At 39.4% G+C, this 24,147-nt stretch overlaps 1 protein-coding gene across 3 annotated transcripts in view; it reads left to right on the top strand.

Moving 5' to 3' along the window:
* Positions 1-24,147, top strand: part of DGKB (diacylglycerol kinase beta) — a 1,339,752-nt gene that overhangs the window by 361,282 nt on the left and 954,323 nt on the right. The window lies entirely within an intron of this gene.

Here is a 24,147-nt window from a genome sequence, read left to right as displayed (position 1 = left end):
ATCCTATGCATTGTGGAGATCCATACTCTGCTCCAAGCCCTCTGAGAAAATCCACACAATGTGCCTGAAGACAGCAAACATACAGGAATGCTGTCATGAAAGAAAACGAAGGCCAGACTACAGAAATAGGAGAAAAGACTTTTGCCCTTCTTTATTTAATTCCTCTTTTCTCACCTCAGTCCAAGAGGAAGCAGGAAAAGGAGGAGGAGAAGGATGAGGGAAAGTGAAAGATAAGTGGAAAATGCCGTTTCCCATAGGAAGCCTTTGAGCCGCGGGCCAGTCTTGAATTGTGGAGAAGAAAGAAGCTCTGAATGGAATTTGACATTGATGCTGTGATTTAGACTAGATTGAACTTTTGAAGAAAGTTGACTGAGAGTGAGTCAGAATAACTGAAGAGGAAATAGAAGTCACTTGGAAGTTACGAGATTTGCATAATGTGCTCTCAGGGAGCAGGGAAGGTTGATCAAAAAGGAATGATAAGTGGAATACTTGGTTAAAAATAGACTTCCAGAACACATTTCTGTCAAATTTAGTTCACTCAATAAACCAGTTAACCTCAAATGATGTAGGGTGCGATAGTTAGGCCTTGAGAGCAGACCGCCCATCTTATTTTCAGGTTTTCTGCGTCATAGCATACATAACCTGATGTCTAATATCCTTAGAAATCACCCTAACGTCAGAATTTAGCCTCTCATCTCTTTCCATTTAATATGCCTCTATACTGTATTATAAAATGCAGTGATTTGGGGCTTCCCAGGTGGTATGTGTTAGTTGCTCAGTCATGTCCGACTCTTTGTGACCCCATGGACTGTAGCCTGCAAGACTCCTCTGTCCGTGGCGATTCTCCAGGCAAGAATGCTGGAGTGGGTTGCCATTCCCTTCTCCAGGGGATTTTCCCAACCCAGGGATCGAACCCAAGTCTCCCACATTGCAGGTGGATTCTTTACCAGCTGAGCCACTGTTCAGTTCATGGACATAGGGGCCAGGTGGACTGCAGTCCATAGGGCCACAAAGAGTCGGACATGGCTGAAGAGGCTTAGCACACAGTGATATTAGTGATCATTGTTCAATTCTATTCCTGCCTTACAGAATCAGATTAACTTTAGATTTCCTTGGTAGGTGTTTTTCTCATCTTATTGTTTTAGTTTCTGGTTTGTGTAAGTTGCTGCACTTTGTTCTTGCTTGGAAACTTTCCCATTGTTTCATGTAATAGTAAAGTAGGAGAGAGACATGGGATGATAAGAAATTATAAAATGTATTTCCGGGAGCAAAATTTGGAGTATCTTTGAAAACACAAAGACAATATTTGTGTTTCTTTAGGGTTTATCCTTCTAATCGATGGAGAGAAGGAGTAAAGGAAACATTATTTTCTAAATGATTTTTGAAAAATTTAAGGTGTCTTGAATGTCAACCAGTAAAAGACTGTCAATTTAAATTAATCATGGTTATATGAAATAACTAGAAAATAATATTGGGAAAGGTAAAGCCTATGTTTAGTCATTGAGTGGCCTATGGACATTTAGAAGATAAATAAAAGCATCCTCTAAATCTGAGACAAATTTAAACACTAAATATTAGTAACGCTATTATACAAACTGGCTTTTAAGAAGGAAAGCTCTCTTCCTTATCCTGTATTACTTGGAAATTTTAAGAGCCAGCATGTCTCAACTTTTCATTTCTGCTTTAAATCTTATTCCCCCACCAAAATAGGAAAAAAAAAAAAATCCAAGGCATTTAAATCGAAATATGTCAGATTTAAGGATGGAATTTTCTCTCTATTCTCGTTAAATGTCGTGAAAAGCATATTTGTGCATCAAAATGTTTTGAGCCTACTATATATGTGTCATTATAGAATGATAAAGGTCTATTCTCTTCCCTGTTATAAAATAAGCCATTCAGCAACAGTCAGGTTGTCACATCTGGTTGGGATCTTAGGGCTCATCTAAATCACTCCCTTCGTGGTTGAATTCTATCATCCAATATTTCTCATCTGAAAAGTTACAGAATTTGAATCAGTGACCATTTCTGCTGACTCTTATCCAGTACACTCATTCTTTCTGGAGAGCATTTGTCCTTTTAAATTTGGCTTAAAATAGCATACACATTCTTCCCCCTACTCCAGACCCCTCACCCCAAACTACAAAATAAACTTTGGGATAATTTTATCTTTCTATTTTTCAAAGTTCATAGTTGTTTTGCTTTGTGAAGTACTTTTCCTGTTCCATTTTCTTGTCTCTGTGTTTCTTCTGCTCTAAGCCTTAACTCAATTATTCACACATTGGGCATCTATGGACAATACTGTGGCCTAGAAGCTGGGGTCAGTTGTAGGAGAAATAGGACAATCTGTAGAAAGGTGGCAAGCTAGAGAACTTAGTTTGACCCATTTCCCAATCACTCAGTCTGCTTACAAGGTTGCATTGTAGTTTGTGTCAGATTAGCTATTTGTATCAGCATGAAAACATGATGATTTTGACCATGTTTCCATAATCACTTCTGAGTTAGATAGGGGAGGCTACAGTGCTTTAACAATAGACCCTGAATGTAGTGGCTGAAAAAAAGAGACTTAAAAATATTAGTATTTTTCTACACAGTAGTCTAGGACAGCACTTCTCAAAGTATGAGATCTGTAAGGGAGGTAGACTCTTGAGCCCCTCTCTGCATGCTGTCGCTTCAGTTGTGTCCGACTCTTTGGACTCCATGCACTGTAGCCTGCCAGGCTCTTCTGTCCATGGAATTCTTCAGGCAAGAATGCTGGAGTTGGGTTGCCATGCCCTCCTCCAGGGGATCTTCTCAACCCAGGGATCAAACCTGTGTCTCTTACGTATCCTGCAATAGCAGCTGGATTCCTTACCACTGGGAAGCCCCACTGTAGATGTACTGAATCAGAAACTCTCGTCTAGAGGACCAGCAGTATATGTAAATTTTTCAGATATTTCTGATGTACATTAAAATCTGTGGGACAATTTTCCAACCCAGGGAGATATATGTTTATGATAGTGAAAGGGGATATCTCTGCCTTACTAAGTCATTCAGAGACCCAAGTTGATTATATCTCTGCCATCTTCAACTTGCCCTCATGAAATGGGTAAGAACACAGAGCAGAATATGTGGGAAATTTCTTTATCTTTCTTTTTCTTTGGGTGCAGTCTTTTTTTAACTGTTATTGGAGTATAGTTGCTTTGCCTTCCCAGGTGGCTCAGTGGTAAATCTTCCTGCCAGTGCAGGAGACACAAGAGACGTGGGTGGATCCCTCTGATGGGTAGATCCCTTGGAGTAGGAAATGGCAACTTGCTCCTGTGTTCTTGCCTGGAAAATTCCATGGACAGAGGAGCCTGGCAGGCTACAATCCATGGGGTCACAAAAGAGTTAGACATGACTGAGCAGCTGAACACACACATAGTTACTCCACAGTGTTATGCTAGTTTCTACTGTAAAGAAAAGTGAATCAACTACATGTATACAAATCCCATCTTTTCTGGATTTCTTTCTCCTTTAGATCACCACAGAGCACTGAGTAGAGATTCCTGTGCTATACAGTATACCATCCTTATTTATTTTATATATTGCATCAATAACATATATATGTCAATCCCAATCTCCCAATTTATCCCACCTCCTTCTTCCCCACTTGGTATCCATGTTTCTTCTCTATTTCTGCACTGTAAATAAGATAGTCTATACTAATTTTTTCAGATTCCACATATATGTGCTGATATATGGTATTTGTTTTTGTCTTTCTGACTTACTGCACTCTGTATGAGAGTCTCTAGATGCATCCACATCTCTACAAATGACCCAATTTCATTCCTTTTTATGGCTGAGTAGTATTCCATTGTGTATATATATCACATCTTCTTTATCCATTCCTCTGTTGTTACACATTTGGGTTGTTTCCATATCCTGGCTACTGTAAATAGTGCTGAAATGAACATTGGAGAGCATGTGTCTTTTTGAATTATGGTTTTCTCTGGTTATATGCCCAGTAGTGAGATTACTGGGTCTCATGGTAACTCAATTTTTAGTTTTTCAAGGAACCTCTGCACTATTCTCTGGGCTTCCTTGGTGGCTCGGTGGTAAAGAATCTGCCTGCAATGCAGGAGATGCGGGAGACACACGTTCGATCCCTGGGTCAGCAAGATCCCCTGGAGGAGGTCCTGGAAACCCATTCTAGTATTCTTGCCTGGATAATCCCATGGACAGAGGAGCCTGGCGGGCTACAGTCCATAGGGTCCCAAAGAGTCAGACACAACTGAAGCAACTTAGCACCCATGCATGCATACTTCTCCATAGTGGCTTTATCAATCTATATTCCCACCATTGCAAGAGGGTCCATTTTCTCCACACCCGCTCCAGGATTTATTGACTGTAAATTTTGTGATGATGGCCATTCTGACCAGAGTGAGGTGATGTGTCATTCATAGGACCATTGCAGTGCTTCTTACTTACCTTTCGAGGAATTTCAGCAAGTCGTCACCGCCAATTTTAAGAGAGGCTGAAAAATGTAATGTAACTAGGTGTCTTAGATCCAGTTGCTATTAAAGAAAGGAGAAGAGATTTTGGTGGATGGTCTTGGCAACCATCACATAATTATTTTTGGACAATTGGGTTTACTGGTGATGGGTTTTATCTCTCTTTTCTCTTTAATCTTACATTCCTATTGATGTTTCTTTCACTCGGGCACTTTAATTCTGACATCCTACAGGAGCATTGCATCATGGGAGCACAAGTAAGAGGGCAATTAAAGAAAGAGTAAGCAGTTAACAGTGCCAGATGCTGCTGAGAAATCGATGAAACGAGCACTAAAAATATCCCCTAGATTTGGCAAAATGGAAGTCCTTGATGACCTTAAGAAGGATTGTTCCATAAATAAATGGTACATAGCTATGTTGGCATGAGGTATGCTAGTAGATGCATAGGAGAGGAGAAAATGAAGACAGCAAAACAAGTAATTTCTTTTAAAGACCAACTGTGGAGTGGCAGAGAGGTGGAAATGTAAGTAGGGGTGATTTATGATAGAAGCCTAGGATGACTGCATGTTGATGGAAAAGTTCTAGTTGAGAAGGTATGGTTAAATATTAGAGAAAGTGAAGTTAGATAATATTCCTGAGAAATTATGATGGGGTCTAAACACACAGATGGGAGGAGTTGCCTTGGATAGGAAAAGAAAAACTCCCTCTAATGTAATAGGAAAAAAATGGAGACATACTGGGAAAGAGAAGAAAATTTGAATCAATCATTGGGGAAACTGAGAGAGGAAGTTTCTAGAGTAATGCAGATGGACTGCTGAGCCGTATGACTCATACTGATTGAAGCTACTTTGCACAAATCTACAAATCATTATAATAGCCTGTTAATGTTATATTGCATTGCCATATTAATTTGGATGCTATCAACCCTAAAACTTGCATTTATTGAAGTGTCTGTTAATTTTTTAAAAACAATAAAAAACTGACCAAGAGTAGGAAAATCTTTTTTTTTCTTTTTTGCCTAACTCTGCTTAATTAATCTGTGGTAAGAATTCCTTAGTCAGCAGGCTTCTTACAAATATAACACTTTGTGAAATTCAGCAACTCTCTCAAGACTTCAAAATAAGCACTCAGATGGAAGGTTTTTAAGAGGTGACATCATTTATCCGTATTTTATTGGAATTTTAGAAAATTCTGAAAAGAATCTCATCAAATGAACCAGTATTTCATGTTTATTAAAAAGTAACTAAGAAAATTGAGTGCCTCATTTAAACATCCCATTTATGTGCCAAGAAGTGGAGGGGGGAAGGCCTTTGTCAATCATTAGACTTTTTTTTAAATGGAATCTGCCTATAAACTGTGAAGGGACTTGGATATTTATCCAAGGTCAGGTTGTTTCAGCCTTGTAACCTGGCTGCTGTCAGTGTCTGGGTGTAGGATTCATTTTGCTGGAGCCCACCATGTTGCCCTAGAAAGTTAACTTCCCTTTCCAGGCTCTTACAGTCTGGATCACATCGCATCACCCTAATAATGGCAAGTACCAACTTGCTCCATGGGAGAAAAGCTATGACAAACCCAAACAGCATATTAAAAAGCAGAGGCATTACTTTTCCAACAAAGGTCCATATAGTCAAAGCTATGGTTTTTCCATTAGTCATGTGTGGATGTGAGATTGGGACCATAAAGAAAGCTGAGTGCCAAAGAATTGATGCTTTTGAACTGTGGTGTTGGTGAAGACTCTTGAGAGTCCCTTGGACTGCAAGGTGATCCAACCAGTCCATCCTAAAGAAAGTCAACCCTGTATATTCACTAGAAGAACTGATGTTAAAGCTGAAGCTCCAATACTTTGGCCACCTGATGCAAACAGCTGACTCTTTTGAAAAGACCCTGATGCTGGGAAAGATTGAAGACAGGAGGAGAGGGTGATGATAGAGGATGAGATGGTTAGATGGCCTTACTAACTCAATGGACATGAGTTTGAGCAAGCTCTGGGAGATGGTGAAGGACAGGGAAGCCTGGCATGCTACAGTCCATAGGGTTGCAAAGAGTTGGACATAACTGGGTGAACAGCAACAACAACCAGACATCCGGGCTTCCCTCATGGCTCAGGCGATAAAAAAATCTGCCTGCCAATGCAGGAGATGTGAGTTATATTCCTGGGTCAGGAAGATCCCCTGGAGAAGGACATGGTAACCCACTCCAGTATTCTTGCCTGGGAAATCCCAATCCCACTGTTGGCTACAGTGTATGGGGTTGCAAAAGAGTCAGGCACAACTTAGCAACTAAACAACAACAACCAGACAACGAAGGATAACCCTTCTGCTCATGATTCAAATCGGCCCATCCTCACCAGCCTTATAAACCTGACTCTACTTTGCCTGCCAAAGCTACCTGTATGGCTGTCACCCCCTCGCTGGTTGCAGCTCCCTGAGTGGCCCTGCCCAGCGGCCAGCTTTCCTCAGTTGCATTAAGTAACAAAGTGTTCAGCCTTTCATCTGCATTAATCAGTGTGTTGTATGCTACCATCAAAAGAATTCTTCAAGTCTTATAAAACAATTGGCGCTGTGGTCAAAACCACTGACTTGGATAACTTCTTGGGCGACCACTCATGGCCCACTAATTGGCTCCAGACCAAGGAGAGAACAGTCTGGGAATGGAATTCAAGCTTGAGCTTTAGTCCTGAAGCCTGAGGCCCCTTGAGCCATGCTTTTCAGGCCAGAAGATTCCGCAGGTCTGCTTTTAGTCACAGTCTGTGTTTGCCAGAGACCTGTTCCAGGAGATTCTTCTTGTGGTGGTGGTAGTTTCTTTGTTATTGTTTGGGGCAGAATTCTGGTTGGTCTGTGTGTTTCATGGGGCCCCTGTGCAGGGAGATGTCGATTGGGCTCCCCCATAGGAGAGACCACCCCATAAAACAGAAATAGCAGCTGAGTCTCATTTTGGTGTTGCTTGAGTAGGGGTAGAAACTACTGGTCTTTGCTGCTGCATATCTCATTGAAACTTTATGCTCTGTAGATTCTCAGGAATATCATAGGCTGCACCTTCGGGGACCTGTTGTGTGTGTGTTAGTTGCTCAGTCATGTCCAACTCTTTGTGACCTCGTGGATGGTAGCCTGCCAGATTCCTCTGTTCATGGGATTCTCCAGGCAAGAATACTGGAGTGGTTTGCCATTTCCTTCTCCAGGAGATCTTCCCGACCCAGGAATCGAATCAGTGTCTCTTATGTCTCCTGCATTGCTGGGTGGCTTATTTACCACTGATGCTACCTGGGAAGCCCATACATATATATAATATACTGTATATATTTTTAAACAAAGGCCCACAACTTAAAACAATTGAAAATCCAAAATTTACTACAATAATTTCAACAAAAGGATTCAAAGGCTGCTGTTTGCCTTTTGTGCCTCTAAACACAGGCTCTAAATTTACTTTAACAATTTCTAAAGTACACCAGTTGACAAAGCTTCATGTACTTAATTGTACTGGATCTCATATTACAGTTTTGTCAAAAGATCCTACTAAATTTAAACATGGAACCCCCTCTGACCTTAGGAGAGTAACTAACTATAAAAGAGAAAAAATAGGTATTCTTCCTTTTAAGTTATAGCCCTGCCTATGTTTCCTATAGTCATAATATCTGTTGCCCTAAAATATTCTATATTGGATGTGGACACTCTGAAACAATGAGTAATAAGTTGAAGCTAAGTAATAACTTGATATAAAAGGACTCCATGTACCTCCCAGTGAAAATAGTTAAGATGGCCCAATGAGTTAAAACAGGGCCTTAAAAATCCAAGCTTTGTATAAGGCCTAATTAATATAGGTGTTATATTAATTAGGTGATTATGTCCACCACCTCTCTATTTAATAGTCAACTTTTACCTATACTTAAACCTCTTATAATTGAAGGAAAAAAAGAACAATGCCTCACAGCGGATCACTACATTAAGGTTACTTACATCAGAAGAGATGGCCACGGTGGCAGAAAAATGGGAGAGAAACCACAAAAAATGAAACAACTCAATGAAGTATGCCAGGAAACGTTCAAACGCAGAGGAGACAGAAAACAACATATGGAAACTCACATCCCAGTGTGTGTCAGTGTCTGAGGCAAAAGTGTGGTAGAAGCCATGCAACGGTGCTTGCTCTCAAGAGTCATATTTTCTCCCTGCTGGAGGAAAATCACCCATGTATGTGCAAACATGCTAGCTGGCGCCAAAGGTTTGCAGTAAAACATAGTCTCACAGGGACACCATTGAGCATGATACTGATGGGCAGAAAATGAAATTTGAAGTAATAGCATCTCATGAAAAATTGAGTTGGGCCTTTCATCTCAGTGGATATATCCCTTCTAAAAGGAAGCGTCAGTGAGGCTTCATCTCCGTGGATATATCCCTTCTAAAAGGAAGCGCCAGTGAGGCTTATCTCTGCCTTAATACAGAGTCACTAACTAGTATTGATCTCAACAGCTGTAGTAATTATTCTCAGCTAAATATCAGATTGTATCATTGAAAGGACTACAAACCAAGAAGCTTAGTTATTTTCTCTCAGAAACATATTTCTCTTTACTAAAAACACTGATTTAGAAAAAAAAAAATTGACAGGCAGTCCTGTTAGTGGCTCCTTCACTACAAAGGTTTTATCAACCTCTTCTCACATCTGCAGGAATTTCAGGATGCTTATGGGGCCCATAGGTTGTCCTTAGGTTTTTGATGTTAGTAGCTGAGCTTGATCCAGTGCTATACACCACAAGACCAGAAATCACTTGCCGCATACTGGCCTTTCCTAGAAATGGTGGCTCTCACAGATCCCTAAGCATGTGACCTTCTGTACCCAGTTGGCAATTATGCCCTGGTTTATAAATGCAGCACCCCTCAAACTTAGCACCTCTCCTTAGTCCTTCTTCTTAAAGGATGAAACCAAACCTGAGCCTTCTGGGATGTTCTGCCCGAGGAGCGCTTGGTCTTTCCTATCCTCAGTCTCTTGCCAGATGACAGGCTGCTTGATAAGGCTGTCTTTCCCCCAGTTACCTTAGCTACCAACGGAGGCCCTTGGGATCAACTGATAGAAGAGAAGCGCAGTTTTGTAAACTATTAGGCGGCGTTGCCACCATCATGAATGATGAAGCTCAGTGGTATAGCTATCAGGGAAGGTACTCAGATGGTAAAGAATCTGCCTGCAATGCAGGAGACCCGGGTTCAATCCTCAGGTCAGGAAGATCCCCTGGAGAAGGGAATGGCTACCCACTCCAGTATTCTTGCTTGGAGAATTCCATGGACAGGCCTGCAGCCCACAGAGTCACGAAGAGTCCGACACAACTGAGCAACTAACATTTTGGGCTTCCCTTATGGCTCAGCTGGTAAAGAATCTGCCTGCAGTGCAGGAGACCTGGGTCCAGTCCCTGGGTTGGGAAGATCCCCTGGAGAAGGGACAGGCTACCCACTCCAGTATTCTGGCCTAGAGAATTCCATAGACTGTATAGTCCATGGGGTTGCAGAGTTGGACACGACTGAGACTTTCACTTCACTTTGCTTCACTTCAGTGGTATAGCACTGCTCCCCATCTCCCAAGTGGTAAGTCTGTTATAAAGGACAGGGCCCAAGAGTCAGAAAATTTGCCATGCTTCAGACAAGCGTTTTAGCACTGGACGCCCTCATCAGTGAATTACTCTGTATACATTTTCCTTTTCTTTTTACGTATACATATTCTTGAGTCATTGCCTAAAAGTTGTTCCCTCTGTTCAGGATAAAGAACTCTGTGAACCTCTTTACTCACAGCCCAGAATAGAAATCAAGGTCACACATATCTCTGCATGTATTAAGGTCACAATATAAGGCTCCAGCAGGTCATTCCTTATCCCTTTGGGCATTCCAGACATTGCTGACAGTGATCAAGGCACATATTTCACTTCTCAGAATACACGGTGCTGTGCTGCTGGACTGGCAGCCAATAAAACTCAATTCTCCAATAGGTCCCAGACAGCTGGTCTAATTGAGAGGCCTAATGGGCCCCTCAAAGAACTCTCTGTTCAGTCAAAAGATGACAAACCACTGGACAGTGTCTATCTTGCCCCCAGGCATTAATCCCTCTTAAGTCAAGGCTTCTTAGCCAACTCATACCACACACCAGCCTTCAGAAAATCCTACCTTTAGACGTTTGCTTTATTTAAAGAGAAAGATGTCTGCCTACTTGTATATAAAGATGCATTATATATGAGGTCCTTTAATAATGTCTTTTCCTGCTGTTATAGATTTCAATTCTGTTCCTCTCCCATAGACCCATTCACTATAGACTGTCTCATGGGCCAGGTTCCTGCCCATCTGACATGGGACTCATTTGAGCCCAAACTTTCACCACTCCAAGAATCTTCATCAATATTCAGGATAATTAATCTTGGCTCTCCAGCTGATTTCTTCCATAAAATTAAAATTATTTCCCTGGCAACATTCCCTTAGACAGTGTGGGCTACCAAAAGGGAGAAAACTGGACTTAGTAAATAAAATGAAGATAACATGAGGAGATAATAAGAAAACCAACATCATATCCCATAATGATGAAGTCAGACAACCCCTTGTTAGTAATTACACATGCCGGAGGAAACTCTACACCAAACAACAGGTCTTTCAACTGCAGTCACATACTATTCTGTTGATCTGGAGAAGGAAATGGCAACCCAGTGAGTATTCTCACCTGTAAAAATCCCAAGGACAGAGAAGCCTGGCAAGCTACAGTCCATGGGGTGCAAAAGAGTCAGACATGACTGAGCGACTGCAGAACTTGATCTTGTTGCTATTGGTCTGGATGCTTTCATTGGATTGCAATTCAGAGGCTCCAGTCCTCCAGCTAAGTTACTGTTTCAACCAAATTTGGCAGTTTCTGGAACCCACATCCCTACAACCTGATGTCTTTACTGGCTTGCCCATTACCCACCAAATCAACAACTGAGGTAAAGGGTCCATGGTAATTGGCTAAATGGGAGGGCTTGCCTATGGGGAAATGCTGGAGCTCCACACTCAGCCACAGATATTTTAATTTTCAAACATGACATCCCATTAACACGATGTACCCCAAATCGATCATGTGATTTAAAACCTGTCTGCAATAGAATCCCATTCATCATCCATCTAGACAATCTCTTGGACAGTGGGAGCTTTTAGATTTGGCCACCCTTCATTACAAATTTAATTATGTCAGATGGGTTCTGGTGCTTTAGTTCAATTATGGCAATTTCATTGAGCCTAACATCATCTTTGTTAGCTGTTCATCCACAAAGCCTTGATTTTAAAAATGTTTTTTAAGTCAAGCTCCCAGGCTCAAAATTGTCTTCATATTTTACAAGAGGCTCAGTCTTGTTATAATACTATAGAGCCACAAAATCAAGACCCCGATTAACTTGAGCGGATATCCATATATAAAGATACGTCAGTCCCATATCCCAAATTTCTTTGCCCTGGACTAGGAGTCTGTTCTTAGAAAAGATACCACGTTAGATAATACTACCTGGGCCTAAGACTTGGAAATGACTTTGCACCCTGTGACAGAGACAGCTACTCCCAAATACTGAGACCACCATCCCAGAAACACTCTCTTACTGACTCTCCTAAGATGCCAACCAACTGGACATGAACTCTTTATTTTATCTATTTATTTTTTTAGATTTGGGATTTTGTATGTTTCTTGACTTTGGTGTTTACTTAGCCTGTGGTATGCTCCTTGCTCTATATCTACACTTACAGACTGAAAGGGACATTTTATAAAGGTTACTGCTCTCTGTGCCATTCCAAAAATTAATAGGAATTATTTCTTCCCCAAGTAGGTAACTGCCTCACATTGGTCCACACTTTAGTTGGACCTCCCACTCTGCAGAGCCTTATCCTCTCTCCCTCCAGCTTGCCACCACAACCACCCACCCTATATGGCCACCATATCCACCTCTTCCCGTTGGCTATGAACAAATACCACTAACCTTTACAGATACCTTTCTGAACTAGCAATACATGTGTGTGTATATGTGCGTGCTCGGTCATGTTGTGATTCTTTTGTGACCCCACGGACGGTAGCCCGCCAGGTTCCACTGTCCATGGGATTTTTCAGACTAGAATACTGGAGTGGGTTGCCATTTCTTTCTTCGGGGGATCTTCCCAAGCCAGGGATGGAGTCTGCATCTCCTGAGTCTCTTGCATTTGCAAGTGACTCTTTCCCACTGTTCCACTTGGGAAGCCCTAAGCAGTTCATACTCTCCATCTATAAAATGCTGCACTACCACCTTGACTCAGGGAATACAAGATAATATTATCAAAAATATATAATTTGGACATTAACACACCTTACAAGTCCAGCATGATATTGTTCAGTTCAGTTCAGTCACTCAGTTGTATCCGACTCTTTGCGACCCCATGAATAGCACCATGCCAGGCCTCCCTGTCCATCACCAACTCCCAGAGTTCGCTCAAACTCACGTCCATCAAGTAAGTGATGCCATCCAGCCATCTCATCCTCTGTCGTCCCCTTCTCCTCCTGCCCCCAATCCCTCCCAGCATCAGAGTCTTTTCCAATGAGTCAACTCTTCGCATGAGGTGGCCAAAGTACTGGAGTTTCAGCTTTAGCATCATTCCTTCCAAAGAAATCCCAGGGCTGACCCCCTTTAGAATGGACTGGTTGGATCTCCTTGCAGTCCAAGGGACTCTCAAGAGTCTTCTCCAACACCACAGTTCAAAAGCATCAATTCTTTAGCACTCAGCTTTCTTCACAGTCCAACTCTCACATCCATACATGACCACTGGAAAAACCATAGCCTTGACTAGATGGACCTTTGTTGGCAAAGTAGTGTCTCTGCTTTTAAATATGCTATCTAGGTTGGTCATAACTTTCCTTCCAAGGAGTAAGCATCTATTAATTTCATGGCTGCAATCACCATCTGCATTGATTTTGGAGCCCAAAAACATAAAGTCTGACACTGTTTCCACTGTTTCCCCATCTATTTCCCATGAAGTGATGGGACCAGATGCCATGATCTTCATTTTCTGAATGTTGAGCTTTAAGCCAACTTTTTCACTCTCCTCTTTTACTTTCATCAAGTTTTTTAGATCCTCTTCACTTTCTGCCATAAGGGTGGTGTCATCTGCATATCTGAGGTTATTGATATTTCTCCTGGCAATCTTGATTCCAGCTAGTGTTTCTTCCAGCCCAGCGTTTCTCATGATGGACTCTGCACAGAAGTTAAAAAGCAGGGTGACAATATACAGCCTTGACATACTCCTTTTCCTATTTGGAACCAGTCTGTTGTTCCATGTCCAGTTCTAATTGTTGCTTCCTGACCTGCATACACGTTTCTCAAGAGGCAGGTCGGGTGGTCTGGTATTCCCATCTCTTTCAGAATTTTCCACAGGTTATTGTGGCCCACACAGTCAAAGGCTTTGGCAGAGTCAATAAAGCAGAAATAGATGTTTTTCTGGAACTCTCTTGCTTTTTCGATGATCCAGTGGATGTTGGCAATTTGATCTCTGGCTCCTATGCCTTTTCTAAATCCAGCTTGAACATCAGGAAGTTTGTGGTTCACGTATTGCTGAAGCCTGGCTTGGAGAATTTTGAGCATTATTTTACTAGCATGTGAGATGAGTGCAAAGTTGGCTTAAAGCTCAACATTCAGAAAGCTAAGATCATGGCATCTGGTCCCATCACTTCATGGGAAATAGATGGGGAAACAGTGAATGACTTTATTTTGGGGGGCTCGAAAATCACTGCAGATGGTGACTGCAGCCACAAAATTAAAAGATGCTTACTCCTTGGAAGAAAAGTTATGAACAACCTAGATAGCATATTGAAAAGCAGAGATATTACTTTGCCAACAAATGTCTGTCAAGTCAAGGCTATGGTTTTTCCAGTGATCATGTATGGATGTGAGAGTTGGACTGTGAAGAAAGTTGAACACCGAAGAATTGATGCTTTTGAACTGTGATGTTGGAGAAGACTCTTGAGAGTCCCTAGGACTGCAAGGAGATCCAACCGGTCCATTCTGAAGGAGATCAGCCCTGGGATTTCTTTGGAAGGAATGATGCTAAAGCTGAAATTCCAGTACTTTGGCCACCTCATGCGAAGAGCTGACTCATTGGAAAAGACTCTGATGCTGGGAGGGATTGAGGGCAGGAGGAGAAGGGGCCACAGAGGATGAGATGGCTGGATGGCATCACTGACTTGATGAACGCGAGTTTGAGTGAACGCCAGGTGTTGGTGATAGCCAGGGAGGCCTGGCATGGTGCGATTCATGGAGTCGCAAAGAGTTGGACACGACTGAGCGACTGAACTGTACTGAACTTACTAGCGTGTGAGATGAGTGCAATTGTGTGGTAGTTTGCACATTCTTTGGCATTGCCTTTCTTTGGGATTGAAATGAAAACTGACCTTTTCCAGTCCTGTGGCCACTGCTGAGTTTTCTAAATTTGCTCGCATATTGAGTGCAGCACTTTCACAGCATCATGATATTGTTAGAGACTCCCAAACTTCAGATCAGTTTTTGCCTTCAAATAGGAAACTTGGTTACAGGTTGACCTACTTATACTTCTACTTGTTTTCCTCCTTCTGACTCTCATAATAAAATATTTTCCTAAGCAAATTAGGAAATTCCTTCTCTCTGATATCTCCTCTACTACCTAGGTTACTAGGTTTCTTTAGATAATTGAGCTGAGAACTGATGCCAAGACAATAGAAGGTCAGCTGTAATATAGTTTTGGTTTTGTGCTGTCTAGACTCAGTTTTGAGGACCTAATAAGTGGTCAGTCCACTTCTTGAGCAACTGATGAAGTCCACACTCCAGCCGTGTCCCTTATCAGGCTTCCACCTTCAGAACCATTGCTCCTCCATGCTAACTGCCTCAAGGTCAGGAAGCAGGCAACTGAGGACTGCCCCTATGACCTGAGCCGGAAAAAGCATACTAAGTAGCCAGCCCACAGGGATCCCTCTGGACCTAGCTAATCCTCTCTCCTTATCCTCTATAGCTATAGCTTGCTGGTACCTGATGGGATGGTGGGGAGGGGAATTCTTCCATGTCTCTGGTAGCCATCTCTTCTTTGGAACTCTAAATGATAGGGAGTTCTCCTTTTCATCTATCTAAATGTCAGTATGTTTTGTTCCTCTATCAAAAAATCTTTAAATCTCATGAAACATGTAGTTTATTTTCCTTGACTATAAAACAATAACAGGAATGTTTCACCCAAATCTGAAATTTCTAAATTCTTAGGATTGCCCCAAAGCAAAAATAAGTCACCTTAAGTTACCGAAAATTTAGATAATACATTTACACCTCCAATAAAGCCTTGTGACCTAAATGTCAAAAGAACCTAAATGTCAGAAGAAGATTAAACTCTTACAGGCATTGATTCATCATAATCATTGTCCTTTTTTGTCTTCATATTTCTCCTGTTGTTCTGTTCAAATCAGTTGTATCTGTTTCCTCTGATCTCAGCTTTTTTGAGCCATTGGTATTCTAGAATGGCACTCTTCAATACACTAGCTATTAGTCAAAGTTAAATAAAATACAATAGAATTTTTTATCCCTAAGTTACACTAACCATATTTCCAGGTCTCAGTAGGCACATGCTACTAGCTGTGACTATACTGGTGGGTACAAAAAGGTATTTCTTGCATTGCAGAAAGTCCCATTGAACAGCTGTCTTCTGGAATACCAGTGCATATTAATTCCTTCAACTACTTCCAGTATTTTTTGTAGACATAGTCTTATGGAACATATCAGTATTTTAGGTGAATGTTTGCTAACTGAAGGATAAGATAAAACAACCTAGGAGAAAAAGTGATGAAAAGTAAGAAAGAATGCACTTAGAGGAGAAAAAATCATTTTTAACCTAAAGAAGACAGATATACCAATTATGATAAAAGATTCTATGCAATCTTGGTATCCCTAATCCTTTTGGATTAGTCTTTCTTTTTTGTCTACCAGAGATAGTATATTATCTTGGATTTGATCTCTACTCTTCTGGGTGGTAAATGTTTTTCTGGGCACACATGTAGTAATACAAAACAAAAACAGCAAGCATTTGCTCTTATGCAACGTTCAGAAGACTTTCCTAAATGCATCTGAAAATATGCTCCTGATAATGTGGTTGTCTATCCAGACAGAGTGTGGGCATGATGTGAACAGGTCATGAATCCTTTTGGGTTGTACTGTCTATTAAGTCTTGCTGAGTGGAAGCATGGTGACTTTCCCAATTAGATATGCATTGCAGCAACTTACACTCATCTCCGTTCAGCAAACCGCATGCTCACTTAGAACATATATGAAACATTGTCCAGCACTGGTACTGGTTTTGAAGTAGCCTGAGCATGTGTCTGAAAGCTGGGATGGTTCCCCACATATCATGCTTAAGATTAAATCTTGATAAATTCACATTTTATAAAATGTATATTATTTGATCTGCTTTTTTGAGCAGCAGTATGTGGCCATGATTATCAGCTCATTTTATATATCCTCTGTGTGTGTGTGTGTGTGTGTGTGTGTTCATGTGTGGTGTGTGTGTGTGTGTGCATGGCAGTGTTTGTAAACCTTAGCACTGTTGACATTTGAGTCATTTGCAACTGTGTCAGCCTCTGTTGTGAATGAAGGCCTGTTCTATGCATTGTAGAATGTTTAGCAGCATCCATGTCCTCTACCTAATAAATGCTGGTAGCGCCCCCTCCTACACAGTTGTGACAAACAAAAATGTTTCCAACTGTTGGCATATGTCTCCTGGGTGGCAAAATAGCCTGTATTTGGGAAGCTCTGTTCTATGATCATTTCTCAGAATTATGAACATGTTCATATGTATGTTTCTATAAATGTAAATATAGCACATGAATGTGCTACTGACAGCAAATATTCAATATTGCTTTTGGCCTCCAATCGCTCTACACTAAACCAGTCTGAGATGCTATGGTGTCAGGTAAATACTCAAATCTGCAAATATCAAATCTATGACTTGTGCAAATTGCGTAAGTGGAAATAAAACGCTTGATTAATAATGCCAAATCAAAATCACCTCTATGTAATCTATCTTTATTAATAGAGCCCTGAGTAAACACATCATTTTTTTACTCAACTGAAAGATGTCCTTTTAGTGCAGAGAAATTATTATGTTTGGCCATGTCTAAGTCACTGTTTTTGAAGTGAAATTACAAGGCTGGTGAAGATGCAATGCAATGATTATAGTTTATAGTTTATCCTCCACAAAATGATAGATCTTACCCTGCTGGCACAGTCAGTGACGAGTCTGCCTGCAATACAGTAGACCTAGGTTCGATCCTTAGGTCGAGAAGATCCCCTGGAGAAGGAAGTGGGGAACCCACTCCAGCATTGTTGCCTGGAGAATTCTATCGACAGAGGTGCCTTGCAAGAGTTGGACATGAGTTAGCAACTAAACCACCACACAAATCAAAAAATGTAAAATTAAAAACCACCACCAACAAAAGCTTTTGAGTTTGGAATTTGAGTATGGTGAGGTCCCCTTTGCCCTGAGAGCCTCTTAATCCCTTTATTTTAATTAGGATTGATTACTCATAGGTAAGGAATTATGACTGGCTATATTCACACATGCATGAAGGGCATTAAGACCTCAAAATGAGGCTGCACAATCAGTCACAGATACATGTTGCCCGGATTGAAAAAGAAGGCAACGTTCTTCCAAATTTAAGCCTGGGATCCTTTACTGGTTAATATCCACGGTTCATTAGGAATTACTATTTTAAAATAATAAATTCTATAATTTTGTGTGAAAGCTTAATTATTGTATCATAGTTTGATGTTAGTTTCTAAAAAGACATTTTAAATATAGAGAATTATAATCATTTTTGTATGTATATAAAAATATATATATTTGAATATATGTATATATTTAAATATATTTATATAAATGTGTATATATATATGAAAACTATATATATGTAGTTTTCATTTTTAATATGCTGGTGACCTAAAAATGGGATTTCTCTCCATCTTTGAGAGATTCTGCCAGTGTTCTCCTTGCTTATCGTGACATCCATCTGCGAAGTGTTGGAGTAAGAGGTAATTAAACCACTAAGTGCAACATCTGAAGTCTCAATGACAACCCTTTGGCATGAAAGGTGAGGACTGAAAGTGTTTTGCCAAGATGTGAGGGACGGAATCCAGAATTCAGGACTATCATCACCATATCACTCTTGGAGTCCAAAAATATTAAAAAGGATTTAACAAAATAATTAAACCAGGCTCATGACTAGAGGAGCTTTTGCATTTGGCAAAGGCACTTGAGAGCAGGCTCTTCCTTAGCAACCACTTAATCATGATCTCATGACTGTTCACCCATATTCCCATCATCCATTCAGATGCTTGCTTTTTTTTATGTGTATATTTCATATATATATGGATATATTTATATATCCATCAGTTAGTCTAGAGTTTCTGTCTGCTTTGCTTAAGGAAAACACATTTACCTGTAATATATTAGATAGCCTATTTTTCAACATTTTAAAATATAAAACGCATCAGGAATCAGCACTACTATTTTCTCAGATAAATCTCTGCACTGATTACCATGAAGTACATTGATGTCACTATCACTATGACAACATTATGACAAGAACTAGTCACTCTCAGCTACCTAGTAAAAGGAATTGTCATCTGTATTTGCGAATAAAATGTAACACACATTAGAATCTCTATTTTCCTGCATAAATTAGTACCTTAATGGCTAGGGAGTTCTGAATCACAGTTGGATGAAGACCCCATTCCTGTTTATATTTCCCTAAAGGTAAGATTTGACTATTTGAGGATTCTATACTTTAATTTTTCAGGAGGTTAGAAAGGAATCAGTTGTTTTATCATTATAAGGAAGTATTGGAGGCAATAAGTACTCTTCATCTGCTTTTTTGTTTTTCATTTAAGGAAGCACAGAGCTGTGATATCAACAAACGGTCTGAATAAATAAGTGAGCTTTGGGATCTTGAAGTTTTCTATGTGAAGCAGTATTTGAATCAGTCTTTATGATTTTAGGATTTTGCATAATTTTTAACTTTCAGCTTCTTGTGATAGAAGTGAGTCACCCTCTTGTACTGTTCCATTTTTAATTAAGCAAGGATTCAAAACCATGTTTTCATTGTTAGCTTTAAAAATAAGTTGCCTCTCCTGCGATCTCCGTTCCCCTCCCAATAGGGATGTCCTACAGAAAATAAACAAAGGTATGCTGTACCCTTAGAGAGACAACATTAGCCCCCATAAACACACTCCGCTGCCTACATTTTTAGATTATTTATGCTCAATTTTGTACTTGTGTTGGTTTGTACAGTAGAGTGTCAGCATTCTGACATTTGTTGCTTAGAGAACTTTATCACCACACAACATAACATGAAGCAGTTGGCAAATGTCAATCTTCCCAGGAATGTTTGCCTTTTTATTTGATCTGAGCCAAACAGAAACTCTTTAGAGGAATTCCTTCTTTATAAGACTTGGTTGACCTATAAAAAGGAAAGCAAAGGTATGACCTATCTTGATTTTGAAATTCTACCTTTCATTTTGAGAGTTAAGATAATATGACAGATATCACATAGAAACAGGAGCTGCAGTCATAGAGTTAGTCGATGTGTTCCCTTAATTACAAAATCCTTAATGAACATGATTGAAAGACTTTTCTTAATTGTAAATGTATGTTGCATCATTTGGTGCTAGACACACTGAAGGAAAAATAAACATTTTTGACAAAAGGCGTGCTATTCCAAGTATACGATTTGATGCAAAAACACTATGTTTTTGTGTTACTCGAGTATCCATCTGAAACAGTTGGGGAAAATAATTGCAAAAAATTGAACATGGATAATATTTATCTGTAAACATCCTGAAGTTTCTCTGAGAAGTGATATGATTAACTCAACATTCAATATGTATGTATTTTGGTATAAGTCTCTGTCTTAGAACACAAATGTACATATTCTGATTATATTTTTTTCTCGCTCCCTGATTATGCTGTTTTTTTAAATTAAACAACTTTTGTTTTCCAAATTCTACTTATGATAGCTGCATTAAACACCATCTAGTATACAAAGAAGAAAATAAATATTTCAATAGAAGGTGTTTTGAAAATATTTCAATGGCATCTTGAGCAAAAATTAAACACAGATAAGCATAGATATGAAGAGAAGAAAAATAATCAAGAATCTGTTGGCTACGCAGAAACTTAAGAGAAGAGAGAATTTCAGACTTGTACTTTTAGTGGGAAAAAACAACAACAACTTCAAATTGATTGCTTTAAGAAATTTGTTTCCATGAGGCATAATTCCCCTGCAAATTATAGTTTCTATTTTAAAGTAAGCCTTTAGCAGAGCATATTGTATATAACTAAAAAAAATCTGCTCAGTATCACTCATCTAACCTATTTTTATCATATAATAACACAAGCATTAGATTTCCTGTATCCTCTATAAAGTTAACCTAATTTCTACAACCTTTTCCCATACACACAGACACACACACACACACTTACATGCTTTTATGTTTCTTCTTCTCTGTAACCCATCTGATATGGTTTACAATAATTTTATTTTTATGTCTGTCCTTTAAAATTCTTACAAAAGTAAACCAACTTAAAACTCAGTTCCCTGAGAACAATTTTTTTTATTTGAAGATTTAAGCAGCCATAGATATTATGGTAATCTCTGAGAGAGCTAGGGCATCAGAATCATAAAGGAGTTCAAATCTTAAGGAATATGGTTTAGATCTAATAGGATATTAATCCTACTAAATCAATTGCTTTAACATGATGAATACTCCCTCACCTAGTGTTTTAAATTTAAGTTCTGTGATTTTATAGCATGTCAGAAATAGAAGACAGTGAAGTACTCATCTTTTTCTTTCTTTAGGATTTAAAAAGCAAGTGTTTTATTTAATTGCTCTGGAAATAAATAAAATTTATTGCTTATAAATTTAGAATGAAAGGACAGCATAATGTCTGTGTTATACACAGACTGATTTATTGCAGATTGCCTATTTAAGTTACATCAAATAGCTTTTACCGCACACAGGGAATCCTAACATTTAAAAAACTATTCAATTTAAAATGGAAACTTTTTTCTAGTATATTTGTTAGAGTATATATCAAGCCTTAGTTTCTGTGCAATGTGTGGTAAAAATGGCATTTGTGACTAGCACAGCAAAGATCCCAGACACTGATTTTTACCTTATCCAGTTCCTAAGGCAAAGTAGTCTGTCATTACTTTCCTTAAACAGTATCATCTTGATTTAGCTTAAAGTTACATTCAGTGTTCTTTTATAAGCAGGTTTAGGTATGATCAGATACTAAAAAAAAAGGCTTTCATGAATCGAGGAATTTTTCCACCTTCAGTATTGTATTTCACAAGCTTAATGTTATTATACCTAATTATTTTTCCTTTCCTTTTTTCTTGTATAAACCTAATTGGTTTCACAAAGTTTGTTTTAAATTCAGTAGATTTTGTTTTGTAGTTAGGAAATGGAAAATCAGGTAGATATTTTTACTCACCTACAAATTTTAAATCAAATAACTGTTTAAAAAATATTGTATTTAGTGTCCACAAATGAGATATCCTGGGACCGGACTTTTCTGCTATGAATATGAGGTGAGTCTTTCGTTAATATTATGCAAAAGAAGGTAGGAAGCTTTATTTTCTGCAACATAAATGAGATATTTTTTTCCTCTACCATCTCAGAGCTCAGTGTACATAGGGATACCATAAAATATACTTATTTATGATATTTATTTTGTGAGCCCAGACATGTTTCAGGCTCTGAAATACATAGGCCCTATTTACTTGCTATATCACCATCTGTCAGAAAATATTTTGAGTTGAATAGAGGCAACAAAAGAATGAGCCGATGTGCAGATGTTGTTCAATTGAGGAATCAATTATTCCAACAATTGAAATTGTCCTTTAGGGAGTAGAGGAATTTTTTTTTTTCATTGTGATACAATAGTTTACTTGATCTGACTCCTTGGGATGGAAAGAAAATGCTAATTATTTTTCATTCAGATTTGCATTTGAAATTTCACTTTAGGACTTAGCACAAAAATGGTTCAAGAGCCCTGTGACACCTCCACCCTCTAGCCCTGTGTTCTGTGCCAACCTAGTCTTTACAGCTGATCTGCACTCAACAGAGATTTACAAACGGTTTCCGCAGCAGGAGTTCAGGGCCATCTTTTGGAAGAGAGTCTAAGGACTATTGCACAGTATGTTCTCATTCAGATTTGTTTCCCTGTTAAAACAAGGATAGCTTTCCCAGGAGAAAAATCACCAAAAAGGCAACTTTGGGGAATGGGCAGGAAATTCTGAGGGGCAATATCATTTGCATTCTCTTTGATATTGATGAGGGAAGCATTTTGAGGTCGATTTCTATCCTCTTTGTCTTTTTCTCCTCCAAGTCATTCATTCATTTATTTCCTTTTCCCCTTGTCATTCATTCTTTAACTTTTTCATTCAACTAGTATGTACTAACCATTTTAGCATTGTAAGCCACTCTATTGGAGAAGGAAATGGCAACCCACTCCAGTGTTCTTGCCTGGAGAATCCCAGGGACAGCGGAGCCTGGTGGGCTGCCGTCTATGGGGTCGCACAGAGTCGGACACGACTGAAGCAACTTAGCAGCAGCAGCAAGCCACTCTATTTGCTGAATTTGCTCCTAATACGAGAGTTTGCATTTTCCTATTACCATCTAGTATTTCTTCACTACTTGATGCCATCCAAACAAATGTTTGCTTCATTGTCTGTTTCCCTCTAACAATTTGCACCTTGTGAGAAAAAAAGAATGTCTCCACGTTGTTCAATGCTGACTCTCCCAGATTTAGTGGGTGGCCTGGCATCAACAATAATAATTAAGTAGCTACCTTTTGTTAACATTTTTTAATGTTTGTTCGAAAATGAAAGCATGAATGAAGGAAGTCTTACTAGGGGAATCATTGGCATTGATAAGGCCCCAATCATGTTAATGTACTTAATGACCAATTGATTCCATACATTTTCACTTTCAGATAACCCAAAGTTTCCTATAGTCAGAGGGTTTCTCCAATCTCTTCTTTTTATCATCTTTCCAGCCCATTGGTATTCCACAGGCATTAGAATTACTTCTTTTTTTTTAATTTTTATTTTTACTTTATTTTACTTTACAATACTGTATTGGTTTTGCCATACATTGACATGAATCCACCACGGGTGTACATGCGTTCCCAAACATGAACCCCCCTCCCACCTCCCTCCCCATAACATCTCTCTGGGTCATCACCATGCACCAGCCCCAAGCATGCTGTATCCTGCATTGGACATAGACTGGCAATTCGATTCTTACATGATAGTATTGAATTACTTTTTGTGTGTGAGAGATTAACAATGTATTAAAGAAACCATCACTTAAGGCCAAGCCCCTAATTGTCCTTATATTGTTTATGACTCAAAAATCCTTAAAGAAGACCGATGGTAACAGCAAGAGTGTATCCTTGCTTTGATTCCAACATCCTCTGCCTCTGGCATGGTTGTTGCTATCAGAGTTTTTGTTAACTTTTATTATTATTTTAATATTTATTTATTTAGACTGTGTTATGTCTTCATTGCTGCATGCAGGCTTTCTCTGGTTGCAGTGAGCAGGGTCTACCCTTTGTTGAAGTGCAAGGGCTTCTCATCACAGTGGCTTCTCTTGTGGAGC

This window comes from Ovis aries, chromosome 4, assembly GCF_016772045.2.
Source record: "Ovis aries strain OAR_USU_Benz2616 breed Rambouillet chromosome 4, ARS-UI_Ramb_v3.0, whole genome shotgun sequence".
Lineage (NCBI taxonomy): Eukaryota > Metazoa > Chordata > Mammalia > Artiodactyla > Bovidae > Ovis > Ovis aries.
This window is presented reverse-complemented; position numbering and strand designations above follow the sequence as displayed.